At 40.8% G+C, this 27,613-nt stretch overlaps 1 long non-coding RNA gene across 3 annotated transcripts in view; it reads right to left on the bottom strand.

Moving 5' to 3' along the window:
• Positions 1–27,613, bottom strand: part of LOC140905950 (uncharacterized) — an 86,624-nt gene that overhangs the window by 56,851 nt on the left and 2,160 nt on the right. For 2 of the 3 annotated variants that reach the window (XR_012156996.1, XR_012156994.1), the window contains exons 2-4: positions 9,064–9,250; positions 5,912–6,084; positions 4,812–4,882 (exon numbers count right to left, since the gene is read on the bottom strand). This is a non-coding gene — a long non-coding RNA (uncharacterized LOC140905950). The remainder of the gene's footprint in view (positions 1–4,811; positions 4,883–5,911; positions 6,085–9,063; positions 9,251–27,613) is intronic. The other variant, XR_012156995.1, reaches the window with a different exon arrangement.

The following is a 27,613-nucleotide window of genomic DNA, read 5'->3' as shown; positions in this document are numbered from 1 at the left end:
TGGTAGCCCCAGTCCTTCCTCCAGGGCCTTCCCTGGGTCAGCAGCAGGGTCTGGAGAGAAAAGCCTGTGTCTCCCTCCCTCCCTGGGCTAAGGGCCCTGCCCTTTGTACTTCCTGTTCCACCCCTCCCCTTCTGGGGATTGGAGTAAACTTGGTCTGGCCCCACCCACTCAGGCGGAGAGGGTGGCTCTTTACCCTCTGGTTTGGAGGGAAGCCACCCTGGCTCCCTACACAGGACGTATGCTCTGGCTATGATCCAAATGTACCCTCTTCCTAGAATTTCCCTTTATTGTTTAACTTAAATTCCAACAAATCATAAACCTCAGCCTAGGCTTTCTCCTCAGACTGACAGTTCCTTGAAGGAGCTTATTGTCCCTCAGCCACAGCAGGTAGGTCTATACAGCTGCTGGGAACGAGTCTTGGAGCCTGGATTGATGGACTTGTGCTAGCTGGGCTCAGGCTAGCTTACTAAAAATAGCTATGTTGACATTGCTTGGATGCTTAGGCTGGAGTTTGGGCTCTGAAGCCCACCATCCCCCTTAGGCCTGAGAGCCCAAGCACCAGCCCAAGCCAGAACACTTATACGGCTGTTTTTAGCACACTAGTGTGAGCCCCGCTACCTCAGATCTGTTGAACAAGATGCAAGACTTGCTCCCTGCTGCTGTGTGGACATACCCAGTGAGGCTCAAATCCTCTTCTATTCCTTGGTTGTAGTTAATGGGACCCACCTGGTTTGGCTGCTAGAATGAATCAGCAGAATAGCATGGCATCTCTGTGCTGTACTCTAGCACTTCACATTTTGCAATAACAGGGACTGAAGAATTGTTTTAAAGTGGCAATGTACATTAATAGTTTTTATTACTTTCACGGGGACCACTCTTCTCATTTTTGTTCATTTGGTTTTTGAGGGGAGTTTATTACCGCAACAATAGAAGTGGTATGGTGGCTTATGTGACACAAATAAAGCAAGACTAAAACTATGACTGTAAAAGTTAAAAGGACTGTATTTGCTAATGCTATTTTTGCATAAGGATAGCAGCTGCTTTTCTTTTCTTTTTTAACAGATGGAGTTATTTCTCATGTAGTGTTACAGTAATGACCAACATGACACAGAAGGAAAATTCTCTGACAATATGTTAGGTAAGATGTTATTGACAGCTCCACTTGGTTGTAATTTGTAAGGTTACATTGTTGTTCTATTCTTTTTTTTCCCCCCATCTCCCAAATGCTCTCTGTCTTTTCTGCTTTGTAGAACCAGATTTTACACTGAATGGAAAAACTTAATTTTAAGGATTTTAAGTAAAACCATTGGAGGTTAAAAATGATTAACAGAATCTACATATAATCTTAAATTAAAATGAATTGCATTTTAAAATAATCTAATTAAAAATCAGTGCCTCTTTCACTTATCTGCCAAGAGTTCAGGATTTTTGATTTCCCCTGTAAGTGTTGATGACTTGGGTATCACAAATGCAGGAGATATTCTGTTTGGATAAGGGAGTCCAGCAGAGATACTGGAAGCTAGAATGACCAAGGAGACTAGAACATCATGAAAACTCAGAATGCCAAGGGAAGCCACATAACTAGAATAAATGTTTAATTAGAAGTAGATCAGTCATGGATTTGTTATAAAGCTTGTTTTTCTGGGAATAGCCTGAACACATTAGTTAAAACTGACTTTTTTTGTTGTTGTTGTCAGTTCATCTCATCCTTTCTCACCTGGCTCCACTGAAAAATTCACAATCCATTCCTCTGACAACTCTAGGAATTCACATGTGCATAAATAAACCTTCACAAAGCTGCCTCCACTCTTGTGGATCTCTAATTTCATTGTTGTTGGAAATAAGTGATAAGAAGATATGATTTTGGGCTCTGATTGAATGTTGTTAGTCTGAGACAGAGAAGAGACCTTAGCTCAGCAAGTCTTTTATTCAAACTTACTTCAATGGTTAGACCAATGTGTCTGGTAGCAGTGTGTCTCAATATAATACAAAACAATAGTGAGCAAAAGAACCCTGAAAAAAAGCCAAGAATCATGCTTCTAGGGAGTGGAAAGGAACTGCAGGGAGGCCATGTAGCTGATTCAAAGACACACAGGTCTCCTAGGATAGGATCCTTTTAAATCTGTGGATATCATAGAATCCACAAGTCTGGGGACCAGACTGGCTGCTGCTTCAATGAATGGAGGTGGGAGGGACAAATGCCACCATCCTCTCATGCAATAATATGGAGGAATCTCCACCTGGAGAACTTCACTGTTTTCCTTCCTTGAGGGACACAATGTAGCTTCTGTGTCACCATGTGTATTTCTGTTAGCATGTTTTATGCTATTTTGGCTGAAGTTGGTAGAAGACTGCTAGCGGCTTACCAGGGTTCTCTATAAATCTGTACATGACCAATATGTCACAAGGCATTGTGTATGTAGCACCTTGGCTACCTGGTATTCCTGGGTCCACCTTGCCTTGAGTCTTGTAAATCTGGAACATATTCTCAAAGAACACACCAGCTGTAGATCAGCAACTAAAGTTAAAATTCTTTGTGTTGCTTTTTTACAGGAAGACTTAAAATGACTGCTGCCATTCCATATTTTTTTAGCTATTCTCAAGGTCGATTTATTTTAAGGTGTTCGGTGCTGTCTACCATAGAACGAATACTGCTATACTGACTCTTGCCAGACCCTTCAGAGGAGGAGTTGTCCCTGAAAAAAATCTGCTTCTACCTGTCCATTACACATACTTTTGTGTACGCCACCCACTCTCACAGTACGTCTACTGTATTTTTATAGAAGTAAAACTTTTGCAGATGAATATCTGAAAAGGGTGAATTGAATAAAAGTCCCATAATAAAATGAAAAAATATAATGGCTATTAAGGGGCTGGAAGAAAAAATCCCGTTAATCTGTCTGAGCTAATTAATATAGTCTTTTTTTTTTTTTTTTTTTTTACTTATATAAGACAGAATCTTGGTAAATGAATACCAGATAAATATGAAATGGATGTACTCTATATCAAAGAAGTGCTTTAAAAAAAGTTTCAGTTCAGTTAAATAGGGAACTTAGCATAACATTAATAATAATTTATAATAAATTAATAAATTATACTCCTTTGTGCTACCCTCCACCTCCCTTATCTCCCCTCATCTTGGACAAGATTAATCAAATATATATTTGCAGGATTTGGGTCCCGTTGGAAGTACGTGTTGCCTTCCTTTAATGAGTTTCCACTCTGCTTTCCACTGAGGCTGTCTCTGCAGTGAATCAAAATGACTTTTTTTTAATCGACAAGTGCCACACCGAAAAGCAGAGCTTGCTACATTGGTTCCAAATTGTTAATGCACAAGCTGGGAGACCCACCAAGACTCCCAGCCTGAACCCAGACCTCTCTGCTCTTCGTCTTCTTTCTACTTCGACCATTTAAAAGAAATAATAAAGTTACCATCTTTATAGAGGGCTTTGCATTTTAAGAGTGCTGTGCAAACATTAAAGAGTCCTAACAACATCCCTGAAGAAGAGCTCTGTGTAGCTTGAAAGCTTGTATCTTTCAGAAACAGAAGTTGGTCCAATAAAAGATATTACCTTACCCACCTTGTCTTTCTAGCATTGTTAACATCCCTGAGAGGGAATTTAGTAAATAATATGGTCCTGGGGAAAATGACAGAGAGAGGTTAAGGATGTGCCAAAGGCCACACGTTTAATAGGTGGCAGAGTTGAGATTAGAACAAAAGTCAAACGATTAAAAAAATTAATCGTGCAATTAATCGTGCAATTAATTGCACTGTTAAACAATGATAGAATACCGTTTATTTAAATATTTTTGGATGTTTTCTACATTTTCAAATATATTGATTTCAATGACAACACAGAATACAAAGTGTATAGTGCTCACTTCATATTTATTTTTGATTACAAGTACTTGCACTGCAAAAACACAAAAGAAATTGTATTTTTCAATTCACCTAATACACGCACTGTAGTGCAATCTTTTTATCATGAAAGTTAAACTTACAAATGTAGAATTATGTACAAAAACCTTGCGTTCAAAAATAAAACAATGTAAAATTTTAGAGCCTGCAAGTCCACTTAGTCCTACTTCTTGTTCAGCCAATCACTCAGACAGACACATTTGTTTACATTTGCAGGAGATAATGCTGCCCACTTCTTGTTTACAATATCAGCTGGAAGTGAGAACAGGCGTTCTGTAAGTTGCACTTTCACGACAAAGAGATTGCACTACAGCACTTGTATGAGGTGAATTGAAAAATACTATTTCTTTTGTTTATCCTTATGAAAATGTAGAAAAACATCCAAAATATTTAATAAATTTCAATTGGTATTCTATTGTTCAACAGTGCGATTAAAACTGTGATTAATCGCGATTAATTTTTTTGAGTTAATCGCATGAGTTAACTGTGATTAATCGACAGCCCTAAACAAAAGAGTTTTTGGTTCCTAGCCCAAGAGGCTGAATGGTCCAAAGGAAAGAGCCCAAGGCTGGGATTCAAGAGCTAAGCCCATCTCTGCCACTGACTTGCTTTGTGGCCTTGCACAAATCACTGAAGGCAACATTTTGAACCCTTGGATCTAAAATTAAGCATGTAAGTAGCTTGATTTTTCAAAAGTGTTGATCACAGGACATTTATTTAATTGCTTAAATACAAAATTAAGTTCCTATTTTTAGGCATCAAAGTTTAAAAGTGTTGGTCTTAACCTCCCTGCTTCAGTTTCCCCATCTGTAAAAGGGAGGTATTATGACTTACATATTTCTCACCAGAGTATCATTTAGCTTATTATTTATTTATTTACAGTAATACTCACTTTGTGCCAGGTGTTTTCCAAACATTCAAGAAGGATACTGGGGTACTGTCTGCTCGGAAGAGCTCCAAAGCCTAAGAAAAGGTCGTTGGAAGTTAGTGGAAAGGGAACAAACATTAGGCAATTTATATACAAGTCAACTTGACTCACTATGAACAGCATGGCAGAAGTGGGTTTTTAAGAGGAATGTATGTGTGGGCATGGTAGGGGTTATTAACACACTTTTGGCTGGGAAGAGCGAGGAGGATAGCAGGTAGGTGAAATCACAGAATACCAAGTTCAGAAACAGCATGATACAGAACTGCAGGGGATATAGTCTATTGTACCTCTAGGACGACATGTGGAGTTTATGCACATCGTAATTTTGACCTTCAATGCACATTTCTGACTAGCTTTCATGGTCCACCTGCATTTGCTTTTGAGATTTGTAGAACAGAGAATTCTATTGTTGGAGGCTGATCCTTAAGAAATAGTTCCCAGGTAGCATATCAAATTAGTTTTCAGGCTTGCCACTAACTGCCCTTCACTTACAATCTTTTTACACGCAGTATAAGTTGCAGAGCATAGAATTTTCTTGATAATTGGAGGGAAAAAATCCCTACGAGAGACATTTCTCTTTACAATCCAAATGCAGTGCACAGTGTGTGCTGTGTCCTGCAGGAAGATATTAAATGGGGCTGTTTTAATCTCTGTACCAGATTTACCTTTCATTTCTGGAACTGGTGGGACCTGTGGTAGTGTTTTTCAGGAGGTTGGGTGGAATATACAGAGATTAGAGTGCTTCTGTATTCAGTATTAACTGCCTTTTAAAATTTTTCTGAGTGAAGGGCTACCAGCCTGCTGCTCAGTGACTAATAAATTTGATTCATCCTCACTCCCCACAGGGCTATCCTCCTTCTTACTAATGTTTGACATTTTACATTTTAATTAAGCTCACCCTCCAAGCAGCAAACCACTAAGAGAATGACAGATTTTCTTACTGCAACAAGATACCAGCAAAAGGGCAGTTCACCAAATATACATCTGATGGTAACACCCACTAATGCTCTAGTCTACACGACCACCTAAAGGGTATATGTGTGATAGAGAAAAAGAAATGACACCTTTTGAAATATCCAGGCGATATGAGTTCCTGCTGCTCCTGCCTCCACAACAAGATCAGTCAATATTTATATCACAGTAGGAGCCAGAATTCCAATGAGGATCCAGGGGGCCATTGTGCTAGGTGCTGTACAAACACGTATGAAGTCACAGTTCCAACCATGAAAAGCATAGTCTAAGAAGGTAAGTTACATATAAAAGGTGGGAAAGAAGAGGACTGTAAACAAATATACAGTTTGTATATGCATTTGCCATTAAAAAAAAGTGTATGACAACTGACCCCCCACATCTGCTATTATAAATAATAATTTATAATAAATATGTTTAATATATATATAAATAATATAAAATATAATAAAGCCATTATTAAACGGTTGATTTTGTATAGGCATCATTGCAGAGGTGTGCCTTGAGCAGCCATTTGAAGGAGGTCTTGCAGATCAGGGAGGGTGTTCCATGTGTAAGGGCAGCACTGAAGAATGTGTTAAGATGTCTGTGTGACAAGAAATGGGGCAAGCTGGCGTCTCTGGCAAAGCAGAGGAGGTGGTGGGTGGCAGGCCAGGGAACAGATTAGAATAGGCAACTAGAGTTGTTGTCAAGTGCCTTGATGGTGAAGACTAAAAGCTTGAACTTGATGTGGTGGAACAAGGGGAGACAATGGCGTCAATGCCTTAGAGTGGTGAGGGACAGCAGAGGACGCTGGCTGCCGCCTGTTGTATGGACCTGCAGGGGCTGAGGATGAAGTCACAGCAATCAGGAAGGGAGGTAACTCATGGATAATGATTTTGACTGCCTGGACAGAAAGAAATAGATCTTAGCAACATTGTGAAGGAAGATTTGGATACAGCCTGGATGTGTGGGGCAGGAGAAAGGAAGGAGTTGAAGATGATGCCCAACTTACAGAGCTTGGTGACAGAAGGATGGTAATACGGTCAATAGTGACAGAGGATGCAGGGCGTAGAGAGAATTTAGGAGGGCTAGCAGTGGAAAGCAGAGGGAGCATACCAATGAGTCTGGCACTAGGAGTTCAGCTGGTAGTTGAAAATGAGCATATGAGATAGGGGAGAGAGACAGAGAGACTCACAGTGAAAAGGAGAGGTTATGCGGGCACAGTTGTGTCAGCCTGGAGGTGTGATTTTTTTCTTCACATTCCTAGTCAACATAACTATGCTAGCAAAACTCTATAGTGTAAACTAAATCTTAGACTGTAATGAAAGCAATTCAACTACCCACTGATAACTAGACACATTCCAAAATAGTATGGACACATGCAGACCCCCCATACATGGGGTACCACTGATGCCACTTCCAGATACAATTCTCCTAGGAGGCAATATTTCTGGGAAAGACTTCGGAACATCAGGCAGGTTTCTGGTGCCACAATGACGTCCTTGTTTCCAAGAAAGAATTTAGAAGAATAGTGCTGAAATCTTGGCTGTGCCACTACCGTTAAGGATTTTGATATATGCAGCGTTATTGTAGCTGTGTTGGTCCCAGAATATTAAAGAGATAAGGTGAGTGAGCTATAGGCTATAGGCTATAATCAGGTTGCCCCTTACCCTTCTATTTGTTAAACTAAATAAATTGAGCTCCTTGAGTCTATCAGTATAAGGCATGTTCTTTAATCCTTAATCATTCTCATGCTCTTCTCTGAACCCTCTCCAATTTATCAATATCCATCTTGAACTGTGGGCACCAGAACTGGAAACAGTATTCCAGCAGCAGTTGCACCAGTGCCAAATACAGAGGTAAAATGACCTCTCTACTGCTACTCGGGATTCCCCTCTTTGTGCATCCCAAGGAAGACCTTAGAAGAATGGCACTGAAACCTTGACTGTACTATTACTTTTAAGGGATTTGATAGGAGAATGAAGGCATTTTGTTAACTAACACCAGGAGAGGAGTCCACTAATAAGTTTGCCTGGTTTTGTTTAGTGTACATGTGCAGGGGGGTTGTGGTGGGTGTGTGACTGTTATTTTTTTTTTTGTCCCTACCCTGGTGTAGCATGTTCTTGGGCTAAATCCTGCTCTCCTTATTCATACACATATTATTCATACATGTAGTCTGACTGAGTGAGCGAGATCTAGCCCCTCATGTTTTCTTCCTTCTTTTAAAGGGAGTTTAAGCTGAATTATTGATTTTAAAATATTTTACAAGCAATAACTTACAGGAAAATGGGAGATCAAGAATAAATAATAAGGTGCATAGGTGCGAAGAGAAAACAGTCGTACGTATTTAAATTATCGTTAAGAACTCAGTCATATGCTAAAAGAAAAGAGATAAACATGCAGATGACTAAACCAATAGGTGTGCAAAGAAATAACAATCTACAATGAATTAAAAATGCAAGTATTGGGGACTAAATTGCTTTTAGTACTCAATACATTTTGTTTAAGTGCCTAAATGCCTTCAGGTATGAGTGTTAAAATAGAAAAATTATTCTGATGGCTTTTTGGGGGGCAGATAAGTGGAATTCTGTGAAGTCTCCTGTGCCCTAATTCAGTTCCTTATGGTTAAATGTGATGGGCCAAATTTATCTCTAGTCTGCTATATTTACTGCTGGAAGCACTTATGGCATATTAAAGATATTTATAAAGAAGCACTGGATTCCAAACCGACACTCATTTTCAAGCTACAGAGCAAGAAAATAAAATGGAATATGATCTCTCAGGTCAGTTCAGTTTTTGGTAGGAGGAAATGGTTGCTTAGTCATATTAGTCTATTGATTCTGAAACAACAAAGCATGAAATCTACAGTGGCAAAATACATTTATGTGTGGTGAATCACTGGCAATACTGAGCCTGGTCTTTGTTGCTCCTCAGTTTTCTCTGACAGATTTCATCCTCATTAGCTCATTGATCACCTTTGCCCCTTTAACTGCTAATGCCAGGATCTCTCTTCACCAGTCACAGTGTGGTGACATCTGTTCCTTAAGGTGACTATCATTCATGTTCTGTAGTATTTGTGGCAGAATATACTGAAAGGGCCTAATCCAAAGACAAGTGAAGTCAGTGGTAGTCTTTGCACTGACTTCATTAGGCACTGGGTTGAACCCTAGACAAGGACACCATGATCCTGCCTGATCTGCACCAACTTTGGGGGAGTTACTGCCTAAGAGGTGCCTCAGGAATCCCCATCTTCCATATAACTGACCTTCCACCGCTGCTACTGCTGCAGCTGACTTGGGCAATGCTTACGTGAGGACATCTGCAGCTTTCCGGTGGCCCTGGTACTGCCAGTGATTACAGCAGAATAGGCAGATTCTGTGCTTTTTCGCACGTTTGTGATCCATCTCCCACTGGCTCGAGTGCGCTGGGCCATTAATGAAGAATCTGCCTGACTGTAATAGAATGCAACAAATACTAGATTAAGGAAAAGGGAGAAAACTTACTTGGCATTTGTATTTTTTCTGTGCTGAACTAATTTTTGTCCAGCTATGCAAAGCTGATAGCCGTGTCTTTAATTGGAGAATCTTATTTCTTCTGCAGTCATGGGTGTGACTGGCATCTGGCATACACATTGGCCAATCTGTTGCCCTTTGCCACATTATACTCAGAATCTCCTGTGATAGACACGCCACTGCATACAATTTGATCGCTAACACAGCAGGTGCAGTGTCTGATATAGAACAAAAAGAACCATCCAGTTGCGGCATGAAATGTTGCCCAAAGGAAATTAAAAACTGTATGAGGCAGTGTGCATGGCACAGCGGTGTGTATGGTATATTTGCTTATACCCCTGCTTGTCATTATTCTAAAGCAGGAATATAAGAGAACTATCTGAATACTTAATATATTTGAAAATAGAATTTAATCCAGTGTTTTTTATCATTTTCTTCTTTATGTTTTGGCAGAATTTGATGTAGTTTGGAGAGCAGAATTTGGCAGCTACTGGCTGCATGTCTAAAAACCTTAATTTGTAAATTGGAAAAAAAGGGCTTGCTTTCTGTTTGCAAGCCCGGTTATTCATTTTACATGTGCAGAATGGAATTGCGTGTGCAGTGAGTTCACTTATAATACTGATCATGAAGTTTAAAGGCTTAATCCTGCAGGCTGCTAAATTTTGCTGACAGAGCTCAGCACAGTCTTTGCTCAGCACCTGTGGAAACACATTTTCGTCACAGGAAAATGAACACAGTGCTGCATGCATCTGTGTATGCCTGCGCCCAGGCAAGTAGCGGGGGAAGTGAATGTGGGATAGGGACGAATACAGGACACTGAATTTAGACTTGTTGAATATGGCGAGAGAGAAGGTGGACATGATGGGGTGGATACAGGAAGAAGTTAATGTACTGAAGTTGTGACATGAGACTGGTCTTTATTTCCCAGACCCAGACACATGACATGGATCAGAGTTACAAAAGTTTATGTCCCTCCTCCATAGTGTTATAACTTTAGTCACTGACTCTGGTGGCTACTATAAGAGATTTTGTAAATGCATATGAAATTTGAAGCAGCCATTTTAATGATTCTCAGTTATATTATTGCCATCCAGCAGAAGTGATTCATTTGAGTATGCTTAAGAGCTGCACTTAGCAGACACTAAGGGCAAGGGCCAGACAGCGTGCTGTCTGACCAGTCCACCCTAACCACATCACAGTGGTAACTAAGCACCTCAAATGTGGAAGACACAGAAATGTGTTTGAGAAAAGAGTTATCCCTCATAGCCAGCTGCTCTTAGCCTTGTGACGTATGCCTGGCAGAGTGTTCTTGCTGGTCCACTAGCCTGCAATACTGATCTTCATCAGCTTTCTTCAATTTTTCTAGATTAGAAGGAAATAAAGTATCATGCTTGGTAGCACTACTAGATACGGTGTAAGTAGCTCGTATCTGTCATGACTTGTTGTCTGGGTACTGCACCTTTATAGGGAGAGAAGTCCCAGTCCCTAATGCAGAGGCAGTGTCCACGTTGTGTTGGGATGCAGCCTAATACAGAGGGGACAAATGCAAGGGGACCTTAGGGTCCTATTTATTTTTAAATATTAAAATAATTGAAACAGGCCTTATATAGTTGCTTTTTGTGTAAACGAAAATATAACTGTGATTCAGTGCTGTTTCCTCAGGACCCTCCTCTATCTTCCTGGAGGATTGGGCCCTATGGGACAGGATTTCCCCCCTACCTCAAACTTGTCCCATAGCACCTCTAATTACACTTGATAAGGGCTAAATTCTTCTCCTATTGAAGTCAATGGTAAAACTCCCACTGACTTCAATGGTGCACGATGAGGCACTAAAAGAGGTGTGCAAACACTTTGCACATAAATTGTAAAATGACTTCAGGTGATTATTTTTTCATATTTCATTACTAACAAGGAAATGGGGCTGTTCTCCCAGAAAACCTAGTTAAGTTATGCCAATTTTTCAAGCAAAAGTTCTTCCTTTTTGTAATGAAAACTGTCAATTTTAGTACAAAAATTGCCCCAATTTCTGAGGGGAGAGAGAGATGGCAAATCAAAAACATGCATTCTGGTATGCACTAATAGCAAAGCACTTTTATTAAAACTGTGAGTAAAGCAGTTACAAAAATAATGTAGAACAAAACCATGCAAATTTCCATTCAAAACGTTGTGAAACAAACGTGATTCTTGCAGAGTGCTATGCCTGGTCAAGCTCACATCTCCTCAGAAGCAAACCCTTTATTGTTTTATCTGCTTTTGACTCAATAAGGTGCTCATGAAAGTGTGAGACAGAACATTGACTAAGGCCAGGCATAATGTAGGCAGGTGCTGTGTAAACTCCATATGCTGTTCTGTCAGCGTGCCTCAGTCCCGACCTGCCAACTATTCTCTGTCCTGGGGCATCTCCTCAGCAGCGACAGCCAATCATACTGGCGTGTATGAAAGCACACAGTGGGTTTGTATTCAGGTCAAATTGGACAACCCTTCTAGTACGTTTGAACCCAGATATCCAGAGCAAAAGAAACTAGTCATTCCACAGTGCTACCCAACCAATACGTAACTATTTTTTTTCCCTGTGCAAACAGAGCAGGTAACTACAAACAATCTTTCTCAAATAATTACTGTTTACAGAGACATTTTTCTTGGTTCCCAGAGGTTTTTAGCTTGAGGGTGGTGGGGTGGGAGTGGCGAAAGGAATGGAAGGAAGACACTTGTGGTCGCAGCCAACCAAAAGTTCCTGGAACCATTCTGCCTGCATAGGGCAGATGCAGGCAGTATGGCTTAATGTAGCCCAGGGGAAAAGCACACTCAGCAGGAATTCTTACACCTGCTTCTGTATGGAGCACTCTGTGTTTCCCTCCAGCCCTTCTGCTGCCAGATGCCAGGTGGCATGCAGGGGGATGTAGAGGGCCAATCTGGCTGGCCATGTTCCCTTGGGACTCAGCAATCCTGCTGAGCATGATAGCCAGCCCAACAGCCTGGTGTTCCAGGGAGAGTAAGTCTAAATTCTGAGTGGCTCTTAACACATTGGTTCTTCTATGCTGGGGTAGCCAGAAGTGATCCCTTAATATGCAGAAGAGAAAGGTAGGCCCAGGGAGGTAGGGCTGAGATAAACTGAGTTTACAAAATGTCATGTGGTAGAATCTTGACATAAACCCTGTAGTAAAATATGCAGGGAATTGGTTGTTCAATTAATTTGAAGTTCTTAGGGACCTTTTCCCTTAGAGTTGCTCTCTCCCAAGAGACTTTACCCTTAATCAACATGCCTGGGAATTCTCCTACTTATCATTGTTGTCCTCAGAAAAGGCTGCTGCTCTCCTTTCACCCACAGCTTCCTTGGTTTCTCATACCATTGTGCATTTTTGGGTGGGAACAGCCAAGCAGGGCCATTTCGCTTCCAAATTCAAAGTGTCTTCTACCCGATTGATTGCAGATTGATACTCTCCATAGGACAGCAAGCGAGGGAAATCCTCTGTTTCACTCCAGGTGACTGCTCTGCTATAACAATTAGAGGAACCCTAGCTGTAACCCATCTCCCTCACCTTTACCGATCCCCCACCCCTGTAACTTTTATTTCTATTGTACTGCAGCTACTCTACCACAATGAGAAATGACACATGATCAAATTAAAATGTATGCTGTTGTAAGACAGTGGGAATCACACAGCAGGGTTAAAAAGAAGGAAAACAAGGTTCTGATTCTGCTTGTACCCTACCTCCTTGCACTCAGTTCTGAACACAGAAATTGGAGCAAGGAACTCTGATGCTTTGCTCCTAGCTCTGGCAATGAGCTCTTTTGTGGTCATTGGCGAGAACCATTCTGAACAGTTTCCCCTTCTGTAAAATGGAGGATACTTCTTTACCAACCTCACGGCGATATTGTGTGAATTAATTGGTTAATGATTATAAAAAACGTTGAAAAAGAAAAGTACTATGGGCCTGCTTTTCAGAGATGCTGAGTACCTATTCCTCAAGCTGAATTTAAAAGCAGCTGTGGGTGCTCAGCATCCCTACAAATCGGAACCGAGGTCTTGGCTACAGAATGCCATGATATTGCAAAAGAGCACACAGACAGTAGAGGGAGGCAGCAGCGCACCCAGATTGCCCTCTTGGGTCGTCATAGCCCCTGCAGGCTGGAGAGAAACTCTTAGGAAAATATACCTCCATGTGTTGGCTGGATCTAGGGGTTTGCTTGTAGAAGAGAGGAAAAGTTTACATTTGTCAAAGCAAACTGAAGACGCATGGGAGAGGAGAACACTGGGTGCTGGGAAGATAAGCACCATAGCCCCCAGTGCAATGAGTAATCGAGTCATTAATTCTGCTGATTAACTTGGCCCTGGGGTTCATGGAAATGACATCCACCTTTTTTTTTTTTAAGCTCAAACTGTGGAACCAGGGAGCATAGAAAAACAAGCTAATTAGAGGGAAATCAGGAGAAAAGAAGCAGGGAGAAACGAAAGACAGTCTAAGCATTAATGAGACTTGTTTGGGGAGAGGATGTGACAAGCTCTTCAAAAGCATTATTGTCAAATGTGTCACTGTTTCATAGATGGCTAGAGCTACCTTTGAGCGTCATGCTGATAGTTAATGATTTGAAACTATAAAAAGATTGAAAAGGTAAAAGGGAAAATGTCAGACTCGACTGGATTTTAATGAGCCCCTTTCTTTCCACGTGAAACAGCCTTAGAAAGTACAGAAAGTTTACTTTCACCCTGTCTCCAGTTCTCTCCCTTTTTCAGTGTCTCCTGGTAATAATTGTTTATAAAGGAACAGTGGGAGAAAGAAATCAAAGGTCCACCTCCTCCTAATCACACCCCTCCACCCAAAATCCACTGACTTTACTTTTGCTGGAAGGTGGTTGGTGGAATCAGGGCTGCACAAGGATGTGGATGACAACAATAAGCAGAGATTGATGGAGGAGATGGCAATAGCTCTTGTTTGTTTTTTTGTGACGTGCTGAGCAGAAGCTGTCTTCACACTGTGAAATGTAACAAAGAAATCTAAAGTGATTACGCAGGTTCATTTGTCAGTATCACTGCTCTAGCTATTGCTGGGTGCGACAATGAGATGACAAGGCATTTATTGCTGATGGTTGGTTATTAGTATCATTATAGGAAACATTCGCGCAGTCTAGGATACATAGACCAGGGAGACAATAGTTTTCTGGGCTCCAAACTCAGCGGGGTAGCCTTGTCATTAAATTTGGCAGTACCAATTTAATTTTTTTTAAATAAATTGAAAGGAAACTTTGAAAACGAAATCAGTAACCCTACATTTACCTTAAGAAACTGATCAGTGGCTTTCCTCCAGAATATCAGAAGAGGTTACGCAGATCAGAAGCCAAATGAATCACATAAAAATAAACATGAGTGAGCAAAACCTTAAAATATGACACCTCTTGCAGATCTTATCCCTTCATTCTGTTAGCTTTGCAGTACTGACCTCCACCACACCACCACTGGCCTCCTGATGGGCTTTTTCCTCTCAAATGGTACATCTAATAACATATTAAGAGGAAATACAAGATCCATATGCAAAAGAGACACATCTCACGACCTCTTATAGCTGTAACCTTTGTGCTTCCCCTAATTACTCACACTGCACCCCACCCCCTTTGTTCGTCTTCTCTTGTGTTTGGTCCAATTTGGGACCTGACACTGAAACTCTTACTTTTGTGAATAACCTCATTTAAGTTAATGGAACTAATTGAGTGAGTAAGGACTACTTGAGAGAGTAAGTATTTGGCCTTAGACTCTAAGCACTTTGGTGGATTGACCTGTCATTTTTTATTTGTCTGTAAATCTTATTTGCTCCGTGGTAGCAAGCCAGTCCTAAATTCTGCAGCAAAGTGCTGTTTTTTTGGTAGCTCTCAGATGCTGAATTCAGTAGCAAACTGGAAATTCTGTAGCAACTTAAAGTGAATTAAAAGGTGGAGTTTTTTATCGAATTAAATAGGAAAATGATTCGTACAATCAGTGCATAATTTCCTGTAACATTTATTTTAATATGAAATTCAATTTATTTTATGCATATTTTTAAAATGCTCCATATTTTTGCATTGACAGTGCTCAAATACACTGGAACAGTTCTTCTGGGGAAGTAGGAGGTTTTGACTGCCGTGTAAAGGACTTCAGATAATAGTTACTTGCCTTGTACTTGTATTTTATTACAACTTATTTTAAATCTAAGTATTACTAAATAACATTGCAGATAGTAAAAGAAGTTGTCTCCTGTGTGTTCTGACTACAGCCAAGTGAACAAAACCTTCTTTGTGTATATCCTGAACATTCAAAAGTTAATTTTGATTCGACTATATTCATGACTAGAGCTGGGAGAATAAAGAGGAAAATTATTTGTAGGTCTTTTTTCCCCAAAAAATGTGACATAATTCCTCAAATTCTTTTACCAATATGTTGGTGAATTATTTCCCCAGCCCCCTAGTTAAGACTAAAATCTAACTAGCCATGAATTTAGCTTCAATTGTTTGTTTTAAATGTGAACTTAATCACTTAAGAGCCAGTTCAGGAAAGCAACCCTATTCAGGCTTCACAAGCCCATCCGTGACCCCCGGATAGTTGGGGGGCTAGCCCACCCTGAAGTCCATACTAGCACAGTTTCATTGCTATTGGTACCCAAGCTAGGTTGGGTGTGTCTACATGTGCTGCAATCACACCCCTTGACTGCATTGTAGCCATCCCTCTAGCTCTTAAGACACTTAGGCACTTTTGAACATTTTACCCCAGACCTTCATGTGGAATATAAATCAGGTAAGAAACCACACAGAGTGATCACAGTTAGCAGGGCAATAACAAATGAATACCACCTGAAAGTGATAGTGATACAATATGAAATTTACTGAGTGAGGCATATACCTATTGCTACTTAAAATGAGCAGAATTTTAAATTGAACCAGGAAGAGACCAAGCTGAATATTTGTGACCTAAACTGAGAACAGAGTTAGATGCCAAACTGAGGACAACTTTTACTAAAAATGATTTTACTAGCAGTGCTGAGAAAAAAATGCTTTCTGAAATGCATAGCAGTCATCTAAGTATTGAAAAATCCAAGCAAAGGATAGGAGAAAATGTCTGATTTGGGATGAGTACTTAGCTGACAAACAGGCTAGTGCATTGTGATACGTGTAGTCACTTCTGAAGAGCACAATGGTTAGAAAATCACAGAAAGACAATGACCGAGGATAGGAGAGGGGCTGTCTTTAAATTAGAAATCTATTTACTTTAAACTGAATACCACTCTAAATTTATGGAAATTTCCAAGCTATGAAGTATAAGCATAGCCATATCAAATCACAATATGGAAGGCATGGAATGACAACAGACCTAATTTTTCAAGTACTGAATTTCAGGAATTTGCTAAGTCCTACAAGTTTATGCATATAATTTCCTTGCCAAAATATCCACAAAGAAATGGGATGGCTGAGAAAGCTGTTCAGACAACAACAAAAAAATCTCTTAAAGGAAACTAAATATAACAATAATAATTCATGTATAAATTTGCCGAGTCTTATAAATTCACCAGTAGAAGGACTGATGTCCCTAGTAAAGATACAAATGGACAGAAAACCAGAACTTTTCCACAATAATTCATTTGCTCAAAGTTTAACAAATACCAAACTTACAAATGCAACTAGAACAAAGATAAAAGTAACAAATTCTACCATGACAGACATAGCAGCTGATGCTCCAGAACCAAAGTATCTTTCTGCACATTTTCTTGTGTTTTTCAGAGCAAGTGACACCAAGCTTGATCATGTGTTGAGAATAGGGACAATCCTACTCCCCAATCCCATCTCTGCTGTGGGCGTTCCAGACTAGAATAAACGACTAGGCTGCTAGAACAGATAGACAAGCACAGAGAAGCAGTGCTTGGTCCACTATTTCACATGTTGCATCTGGATAGGCAAAGTTCTGGATTAATCACTTAATTAAAACTTGTAGGTAGAGGCAGAATTGACAAAATTATGTAGGGAAAACAAATCTGGAAGGATATTTACTGGCATTGCCATCTAAGAGACTCAAGTGCAAGAACAGACCGTGGTCATTATATTTCACCAAAAGATGTTCTCAGCTTATGGGGAGGGAGTTATTCCTTTACTTCTGGCCTTACACTAAACTCTCTGAAAGCCCAATCGATGGGAGTTGGGATGAAAAGAAAATAAAGGGAGGCTGTGAGTTGTTATTTATTTCTATAGTGCCGTACATGTGCCTGGTGCCTTAGAGGCAAATATAAGACGACACAGTCCCTGCCCCAAAGAGTTCACAATAGGTTATATGATATGTGGACAAAGGTGATGGGGAGGGACCATAACATATTCGTGAGACATGTACTGTGGTAGTTAGGCATGTTTCCCTGGGTTTTTGTTTGTTTGTATCAGAGAGGCAAGCACAGGAGAAGACAGTTATTGGTGGAAGTCTGGCTCACAGAAGTGAGTTTTCAGGAAGGATTCAAATAAAGGAAATGGCTAGTAGCTCTTATCTGGGACACTGTCCAGGGCGTGTGGGGCAGCATGAATTGGGGAGCAACTACAAATCTTTCACATCACTATGGTGGAGAACATGCAGTGTAGTGGTAATTCTTCTTGTTCCCATGGGGGAAAAAGTTTGCAGCCCCCATGGCTCTGAGCAACCAGACAATTCAGGAGTCATCTTGTGGTTAGGGCAGTGGATTGGGACTCACTTAGATTCCCTAAGATCTCTCAGTGCCTCACTTTCCAACATGTAAGATTGGGATAGTATTTCCCTACTTCACAGGGGAGAGTATCCATTCATTAATGGCTATGTAGTGTTTGGGTGCTATAGAGTTTGTGGGCCATAGAAATCCTGACCCAGATAACCGATATCACAATGCTTTCTGGAGTTGGAAAGATTTGAAAATGTCCCCAAAAGGAAAAAAGCATCCAAGATCTGGTTAGCCAGCTTGAATGCAATCCTTTCCATCAGAGACAGGAGTGGGGTGGTGCAATGTTAACATACACTGAGCCATAAGTAAATTCAGAGTGAGCTGGTGGCAATGTATTTTACAACTGGGAATCCTCTGTTTTTTTTACACAAACAGTTTGAAATATTTACATTTTGCACCTTTCCCAAAATGATCCCACTATTTACAGAAGTAGCAAGGTGTGAGGTGGGGAGACTCAAAGAGTGATTTTTCTTGCAGGGCAATACTCTGCCAGAAATAGAAAAACTGAGGCAGTTACTCACTCAAACCAATTTGTGACAATATGCAGAAAGAGAAGAATGAAGAGAGAACAAGGGAAACCACCCCTGTGTGTCATCAAACAGATGAAGAACATGCTGTACAGGAGCTTTGATTTAGGTAGGATTCAGCACATCTGGGCTCTGCTCTTTGGAATGCAAGGGAGCTTTGTCCTTTTATGGAGCAAAGTAAAACCTTTTACTGGCATGGTAACAGGCAGCTTTCTTGATGAGCTGAAGAATAATACAGTGTCTTAGTAACACATGAGCCAAACAAATGATTTTTAAAATGTAACGTCTGCCAAAGTCTTGCCAGTGTTGCTGAACAGGCAAATTATTTAACAGTCACAGCAGGGATTTTGCAACTGGGATCTGTGCATATGCAAAATCTTGGTTATAGCCTAGCATGATTTTACAATGCCATTGGCTGTAATCACTTTTAAATAGAAATATCATTGAACTTCATTTGTGTGTGTGTGTCTGTGTGTGTGTAACTGTAAATTGGCATTGTTTGCAGCAGCATGAAATTCTTACTAGGCTTCCTGGTGATGAATTAACCTCATTGGACTGAGAGGTTTTTTAGGGCACTACAAAAACAAAACAACAACAAAACAATCTCGAAGCACTCACAGCAAGTTATCCGCACATGGAATGGTAACAAAATGGAGATAGATGAAAGTTATAGAACAAAGTAAAAGAACGTGCAGCAGAATTGTGTTGTTTCAATTAGCATGGGATAAAGTGAGTACAAAAGTATAATGCAGGTATTATATTATATTATACTATATTATATATTAAAAGTATAATACCAAACCTGCACATGGATCAAGGTAATCATCTGCACTGGTATCCTTTCTCCATTTGGATGTAGTGTAAAGTATGCAGTGCATTATTTCTCACCAAATTGCAGACTTTATCCTATATATGTACTTATGCTGCCATGTAATAAAACATACACACTGGTTTTCCCTTCAGCTCCAACTAGTGCTTGTTTTGCTTCAGATATTAACTTTCAGATATTAACAGTAGAATTAATCATGGCTTGAATCCTTATGACAATAGACGTTGTGTAGTCTGACATTACTTTATGCAGCCACCACTGAGAGGGTTGGCTATTATTAGGAGAAACAATATCTATTTAATAATTGGTTAAGCAAGTTCTGATTAATTCTCTGAGATAGTATTGTACTTGAGCCTCTTTGGCAATATCCCCTTTTTTTGTCATCTGGAGAGAACTGCCAGTTAGGCCTCAATTTTCTAACCATCATTCCAATGCAGGCAGCAATTTATTTATTCATTCAAATTTCTGTAACCATAGGACACCCTTTAGTGCTCCGTGTGCCTATTCTGTAAATGACACAGTATTGTTATTACTGCAAGTAAAAACAGTGACCTAGAGTCTTGCTTGAAGGTTGAATTATGACCTAAACAGTTATGAGCGTGGGACATCATTAAACTGTAGTTGATCCTTGTTTATGAGTGACCATGAAATGTGTATTAGTTTGCACAAGCTATAGACTTCCTTCCACTTCAGAAAGACTAAGGTGATGTGAGATGTTTGCAATGAAATTTAAAAAAAAAAAACACCTTGAAATGTGAGACATCTTCATGTCTTTTCAAACAAGCTAAATAATCTTGGTTCTGTCCCTTTATATAAAAGTGGCTAAAGAGTCTCAGCCATTTTTTGCGGTCTTGCGCAGTTTTGAATTTTTAAAAAAAGGATACATATATGAGGGATTTAATTTTATCAGATTCTTCAGTAACAAGGAACCATATTCAAAGTTTTTTCTGAGAATGGAGGATTAAGCAATTCAGGACCGAAAATATATCTCTGTGCTCCCAGTGTTGGGCCAGCCACCTGCCTATCAAGAGTAGCTAGATGTTTGCAACTTACTAAGGGTTAAGATGCAATGTAAGAATGTCTGCTGTGCAGACCGCCACATGGGCAGCAGGTTGCCTTCGTAATAGGGAGCATGGTACCCTTAGCAGTGGTTTGCATTGTGGTCTTGCTTTGAGAAGTGGTCACCAAGTATATTCACCTACTTGTGGTAGTTGCTACCTTCTGTGATGCATGAGACAAAGCACAAAAAGCAAAACACCAGATCCGCAAACCTTTAGCTTTCTGTTTTCAACCCTACATTAACATTGTATTCTGAACCCTTCCCTAGATGATGTTTCCCCTGTTCCCCTATATCTTCATTACTCATTCTCAGGCTCTTTGTACTCCCTTCCTCTCTTCTATCCCACCTCTCCCCTTTTGTCTGCTGTTGATCTCTTCCCCCCCCCCTTCTTCCGTGTAGGTGGCTCTGATGGAACTCTTTTGATTTGGTTCTGAGCCCTAATGCCTTTGTAGAGTGTGTTTCTTTCCCTTTATCCTGATGCTCTAACATAGATTTGCGTTCACATTCATTCATTCACATTCGTTTGCTAGCTCAATTTGGGAACAGTTTCACTCTCTCTTGCTACGTAGTGGCTGTACGCCCCTTACCGTCAGCCTGAAATGACTTTGGATGCCTCAGGTGAAGCAAGTCCACTGGTGTGTGGAGTGAGCTGAATTGCCACTGCTTCCTGCTGTTCCAGTGATAGATAATACCATACAATGGCGGTGACGTGGTTCTCAGGCTGTGAGCTGGTTCATACTGAGCTGTATTGATTGGAGTTGGTTCAGGGCCTGCTACCTATTTCATCAATTGAACCTTCCAGACTGTGTTCCTGCTTTGCTTCTTTTGCCTCTAATTCGGCTTTATCTCCTGATTTTCTTTTAGTTGATTTTTGTGGCATATTTCTTTAGTTTTCTATTATGCAGAAGGACTTTTCTAATGAAACCGCACTTTCTCTCACCCAGTATTTATTTATTTTTACAGATCTAGTCTGCTCTTTTCTGGTATGTCAATTCCATTACAAGACTCTGGTTCTAAAACAGTTCAGTCCTTAGCAGGATTGAAACTGAGGTGCTATCTGATGAAGCTCATGGGTTCAGAATCCAGGTTTACAGTTGAGCTGTCAAACAGAATTTGTAGAACAAAACAATTCAATAAAATTAGGCCATCATGAACTGTTCCTAGGGCCATATCCTCAGTTGGTGTAAGTATAGTTGTACAACTGAGCTGCACTGGCTGAGGATCTGGCCCCTGATTTCTAAGCATGTATTAGTTATTTGTAAGCATTCACTGAATAGCCTGGAGGAATAATCACAACCAAATGCATTTCACTATTTGCAATTCATGATGTGTAATCAGTATGTGCAATTCATGATGTGCATTGTTTATAGACCCAGACAGAAGAACTAGAAAGGCAGTCTGGTTTAGTGTATAGGGCATTGGATTGGCAGGAAAATGAGGCAGAGAGGTTACACACAGTGGGGCTTTAGGCAAGATGCTTAAGTAGCACAGCTAGGACTAGAAGTAAGGAATGCTGGGCTCCCAGCCCCAAGCACAATCCATCAGACCACACTACCTACATTGTTGCCAGAGGCTTGACATAGAGATTTGCTTGGTCAAAATAAGGGATTAAGGTGTCAGGAATACAAGGGAAAATTTGAAGAAATGGAAGGCAAATATCAAATAGCTCATTCAGAATTTGTTGTTTGTTTAAATATAAGGGCCAAGACAATGCAAACCTATGGAGCCAGCTATGTGGCAGTCAGCTGTAGACAAGCAGAAAGGGGACAAACAGGTTTTCTAGCCTTTCTGTATAAATGGTTAATTGAGGGGACAGACAGAAAATGTCTGGACACGTGAATTTATGGAGTATAGGTGTAGGGTTAATCCACACAGATACGAGTTGGGATTGTCTAGAGAGCTCAAATGTAAAATAGTAAAAATTGGTGGAAGACAAGCTGCTGAATTATAAACTACTTCAGAAGACGTTTTTACCAACCCAGTCATTAACGAATTTGCAGCTCATTTCCCTGTAGAATGTTGGTAATGTCAAATGGTGACAGTAATTTTGAAATATTTAGTGCGTAACTGTGAAAAGGTACTTGTGATTTCTCTTGGAAATTGTCCTCTATGGTCATTCAGGACATGATCTCTGCAGAGGTGGAGGTAACTTCAAAGCTAGCATTGTTGTGTTGGATAAAAATGCCTGTAATGGTCCCTCACACTCCCACTCGGAGGGAGGCCACTCAGTCCGGTCCTGTCTGGCAAGGACCAGAGTCCGCAGGACAGTCAAGAGTCCACAAAATAAGGTTGGGTGACCAATAGTCACAGTCAGGCTTCTGCCTGAGTTTGGGCAGCTCAAGCTGCCAGCCCTTAAATGGAGTCTATAACTGAGCTGGGGGCCTGGGCCTGGGCTTGAGGAGGCTCAGGCAGCCAGCAACAAAAGTCTCAGGGCTGGCTTTAGCCTGGGTGGAGCCCAGGCAGCCAGCAAAGCCACAGTCTACAGGTGGGCTGGGACCTTGGCTTGAGGCGGCTCAGGCTTCCAGCAAGGAAACAGTCTTAAGCTGGCTCGGAGGGAGGCCACTCGGCCTCACTGCAATGCCGTGTGTAAACAAAAATACAAAACAATGAGATGTTAAACTAAGATTTGCATGTGAAATTCTGTTCCGTTTAAGTCAATAGGAATTTTGTCATCGACAATCAATGGGGCCAGGATTTTACCCTGTATATTTTCTTATAAGTAGGGCTTCTGTTTTTCAGGGTTTATTAATTTCATTTTTTCAGGGTTTATTTTTAGCAATTTTTGAGTTTTATATAGATGTCTAAAATTGGGAGTTTTTCAAGGCTTTCTTTTTGAATATACTGGAAGGAGTAATGGATAAATACTGATTTCACTTTTGGGATCTGGGGTGTTTATCGGTTAAAACCATAAATTCAGGAGCCCTGCTTATAAGGTACAGGAAAAAAGTGTTCCGATACTAGAGTGGTAGGGGACATAAAAATAGATAAATATCTCTATGGTGCCAAATGCAACAGTACAAAGACAACCTCCAAGTCTATATCTCCTTCACAGCAAATGCCAACAGCACAGCCTCCTTTTGCTTGTCCAGCATTGGTGTCAAAATGAAGAACAACTGACTAAAGCTAAAACAAGTCAAAATGCAAGGGATATTGGTGGGACGAGGGAACCACTGTAAGGAGCTGGCTAAAACCCTGGCATCCCCTCATTTGAAGCTATCTGCCCTCCAACTGAGAAACGTTTCACAGTACTAGGCCATCCTGGACTCTCTGCTTCTAAGGGATTCCCCAATAGCAATAGCTGCCACCCGGTGGACAGCTGACCTACCACAGTGAATTTCGAGGCTCAACTACTGCACCACATTCTACCTGGGAATGACAATTGTAAGCAGAGTCAGGATGAGCTCTACCCTGACATCTGGTGGTGAGTCATGGTGGGTTGTGGAAAAGAACTTCAGGGGCTGATCTCATTTGCATAGGCACACCCACCCTGCCTAGATGGTCACTTTGGCTGCTGTAGGAGCCCCAGTTTCTCTGTTATTGGGGCAGGAATAAACTGTTATTATCCTGATTATGTGAATCAGGAACAGTGGAACTATACTTGGCCTTTTGTTATGATGGAGAGACTCACCATCAACTAAGCAGCAGTCACTAGGCAAGGGTCATGGGTTCCAAAACCCAGTGAATAGGAGCAGCTCATGGGGGCGGCTGGCAGAGTGGAGCCCCATGGATAGGTGGGACAATCAGCTTTGGACCATGTAAGGTGCCCTTTAACTTCCCCCCCTCAGCTCCACCCAGGTTGGGAGGTAAAACTCTGCAGATAAACTTTTGAACTCTGGGGCTGCCCTGATCAGGGACAGAGACTTTTGGGTTGTTGGACTTTTGGGACTTCGGGTGATTTTGGGTTGCTGGACTCAAGAACCAAAGGGAAAGGACATGCCCCAATTTGCTTGGAGTGGGTTTTTTGCTAATGGGTTGTGTTATGAATCCCAACATAATGCCACATTGTTTCTCTCTGTTATTAAAAGGCTTTTTGCTACACTCAGGCTCTGTGCTTGCAAGAGGGGAAGTATGCCTCTTGGAGATACCCAGCAGGGGTGGTATATATTTGTCCCAGGTCACTGGGTGGGGGCTCGAGCCGGTTTTGCATTGTGTTATTGGAATGGAACCCCTAGATACTGAGCCCGGCCCTTGTTGCTGCCAGCTCTGATTGGCAGAAGGGTTACACAATAATAGCCCTGAAAAAATACCAGCTAGTTCAAGAGACAATCTCTCTCAAGATTAGCAGTTCTTGAGAGATTTCTGCTGCCTTCAGCCATATTTGAACCAGATTAGGCTAACAAATCCCTCTTGGTTTTGCCTTTGAATTGAGTACAAAAGTGTGGGGTAAGGTTCAGAATGGAGTATCTGATCCTGAGCCCCTCTGAAATTTGGGATGGAGGCTGACTTGGATGTGAGATGCTAGTTCAAGACCATCTCTACTAACACTAATATTGAAGATAAAAGACACATATCTGAGAAATTGCCTCCATTCAATACATTAATATACAATATGTTTTTGACTCCTCTTTAGAAGTGCCTTTTAAAAAATCCTATTTCAATTATCTCTAAGAAGATCAGCCTGTCTGATAGCGATGCAATATGAAGGCAGAGCAAGTAATACTTTCACAGCCAACTCATTCTTCAGAAAACCGTTATGGTCCATTTTCTTAGAACTACCTTTATGCGATGAGTCTTATTTGTCTTTTTTACTTCCCTGCGCATTAGAGGCAAGCCAGCCATTAGCAATAAATCATTCAGCTTTTAAAGGAATATTGTAATGGACACTGGAGGGTTTTATTATAACCTCCCTTTTGTGGTTGTTTTTACATTTTGCAAACGTACATTTTCCCTCAGTCTCATTCACTGCCATACATTTCAAACGTCAATTATTTCACAGTTTCAGTTTCAACTCAAACCTGAAACTTTTTAGGTTCAGGTCAAGACTAAGGCCAGGTCTACACTACTGCTAAAGTTGATCTAACTTATGTTGCCCAGGGGTGCGAAAAAGGCTGTCCCTGAGCGATGCAAGTTTTGTGCTGTCCATACCAGTGCTCTGTTGGCTGGAGACGCTCTCCTGCCGACATAACTTCTGCTTCTTGCTGAGGTGGAGTAATTTTGCCGACGGGAGAGCACTCTCCCATTGGTATAGTGCATCTTCACCAGACGCACTATAGCGGCGCAGCTGCATTGTTGTAGCTCTGTAGTGTAGACTTGCCCATAGTCACAGATTCAGTTTCTAAAGCCAGAAAGGACCATTCTGGTTACCTAGTCTGACCTCTGACATAACAAGCAAATCACAGATTTTCATACACTCTCAATACTTAGCGTAAAGAAATCCATCTTGGGGTCTCAGCAGATTTCTTAAACTCTGCTGGGCCATCTGCTTTCTTTATATCATAGACTTTAAGATCAGAAGGGACCATTATGATCGTCTAGTCTGACTTCCTGCAAAATGTAGGCCACGGAATCTCACCCACCAACTCCTGTAACAAACCCCTAACTTATGTCTGAGCTATTGCAGTCCTCAAATCGTGGTTTATAGACTTCAAGGTGCAGAGAATCCTCCAGCAAGTGACCCGTACCCCACGCTGCAGAGGAAGGTGAAAAACCCCCAGGGCCTCTGCCAATCTTCCCTGGGGGAAAATTCCTTCCCGACCCCAAATATGGTGATCAGCTAATCCCTGAGCAAGTGGGCAAGACTCACCAGCCAGACACCCAGGAAAGAATTCCCTATAGTAACTCAGATCCCACCTCATCTAACATCCCATCACAGGCCATTGGGCATATCTACTGCTAGTAGTCGAAGATCAATTAATTGCCAAAATTAGGCTATCCCATCATATCATCTCCTCCATAAACTTATTAAGCTTTGTCTTGAAGCCAAATATGTCTTTTGCCCCCACTGCTTCCCTTGAAAGGCTGTTCCAGAACTTCACTCCTCGGATGGTTCGAAACTTTCATCTAATTTCAAGTCTATATGTCACAAGTTCCAGAGCTTCCTTGGGGTCAGAACTTTTCTTGATATACTTGCCTTGATTTTTATGACTAGATCCTCTGAACTTTTTGAGTTTTGCCCATCACTAGCAGTAACTAACTGCAAATAGTTTTAATGTTAAGATTGATTTGAAATGATTATTTTCAGCTATGATTAATTTCATTCAGTTCTTTACAACATGAAATTCAATGTAAAATTCTTCTTTTGCAAAGCAGCATTGGAAAGGGAACACTGATATATTGTAATTTTTGTCAGCTAAGGGCTGCTGCCAAGCTTTTGCAAATAGAGGGGTATGACATTTTTGGCGCAGTTCTTGTAAGCAAGCAAAAATGCTGAAACTTTCATCCCACGAACTCCCAAATTACTTTGTGATATTTCATGATGTTAAAAAACAAAACAACAACCTCCATAGCCCAACACTTTGCCAGGATTAAAACTACTTTTTGTGACCACAGTGTCACCTTTCCCAATGCCTCAGAAAATGACTGTAGAGATCCAAGTTTGGAGTTCACTGTATCTTTGGTATATTTTTCTGTAATTCTAAAACCATTACAATTAAAACAAAAACAAAACAGTAACCTGAAAATAGGCCATGCATGCTGTCCTGTTGGTGGAGAAGAAGGGCTTAAAATGCAGAAGTTGATTTCATGGCCAGATACAGCACTTGGAGCTTAGCTATTAAAAAAAAATGAAAATGAATGTTTAAACATACCTTACTTCTCTATAAATCTAAAGGAGGCCAGACACTTGTTCTGTATGCATGTGTGTTTGTGTCTATCTATTTCTTTACAGAAGACATATTTCCTGCAGTGGCGGGTAGTAGAACTGATGAGTACAAGATGGGAAAATGCTTTGGTGATGAATGATCAAATTTTCAGAAACATCTCACTTCATTTGATTTGTCCATAAAAGCCATTACAAGAATAAATAGTGTTTCCCTACCTCAGGCATTCTGCAGCTCTTGGTCACAGGGTGATGGTTTCTGCAGTATGTAGAGTTGGAGGTTTGTTGCTTTTTTTAAAAAAGTATGTCGTCTGAACAAATACCGTTATAGTTTAAAAAAAACCACAACACTGTGGCACTGGGAAGGTGGTAGCATTATCAAACAGAGCAATGGAGTTTAGGTGAGGAATTTATATGGAGAACTACTGTACACT

This window comes from Lepidochelys kempii, chromosome 2 (genome assembly GCF_965140285.1).
Source record: "Lepidochelys kempii isolate rLepKem1 chromosome 2, rLepKem1.hap1, whole genome shotgun sequence".
Lineage (NCBI taxonomy): Eukaryota > Metazoa > Chordata > Testudines > Cheloniidae > Lepidochelys > Lepidochelys kempii.
Note: the sequence above shows the minus strand (reverse complement) of the source record. Positions and strands in the feature narration are given on the sequence as shown.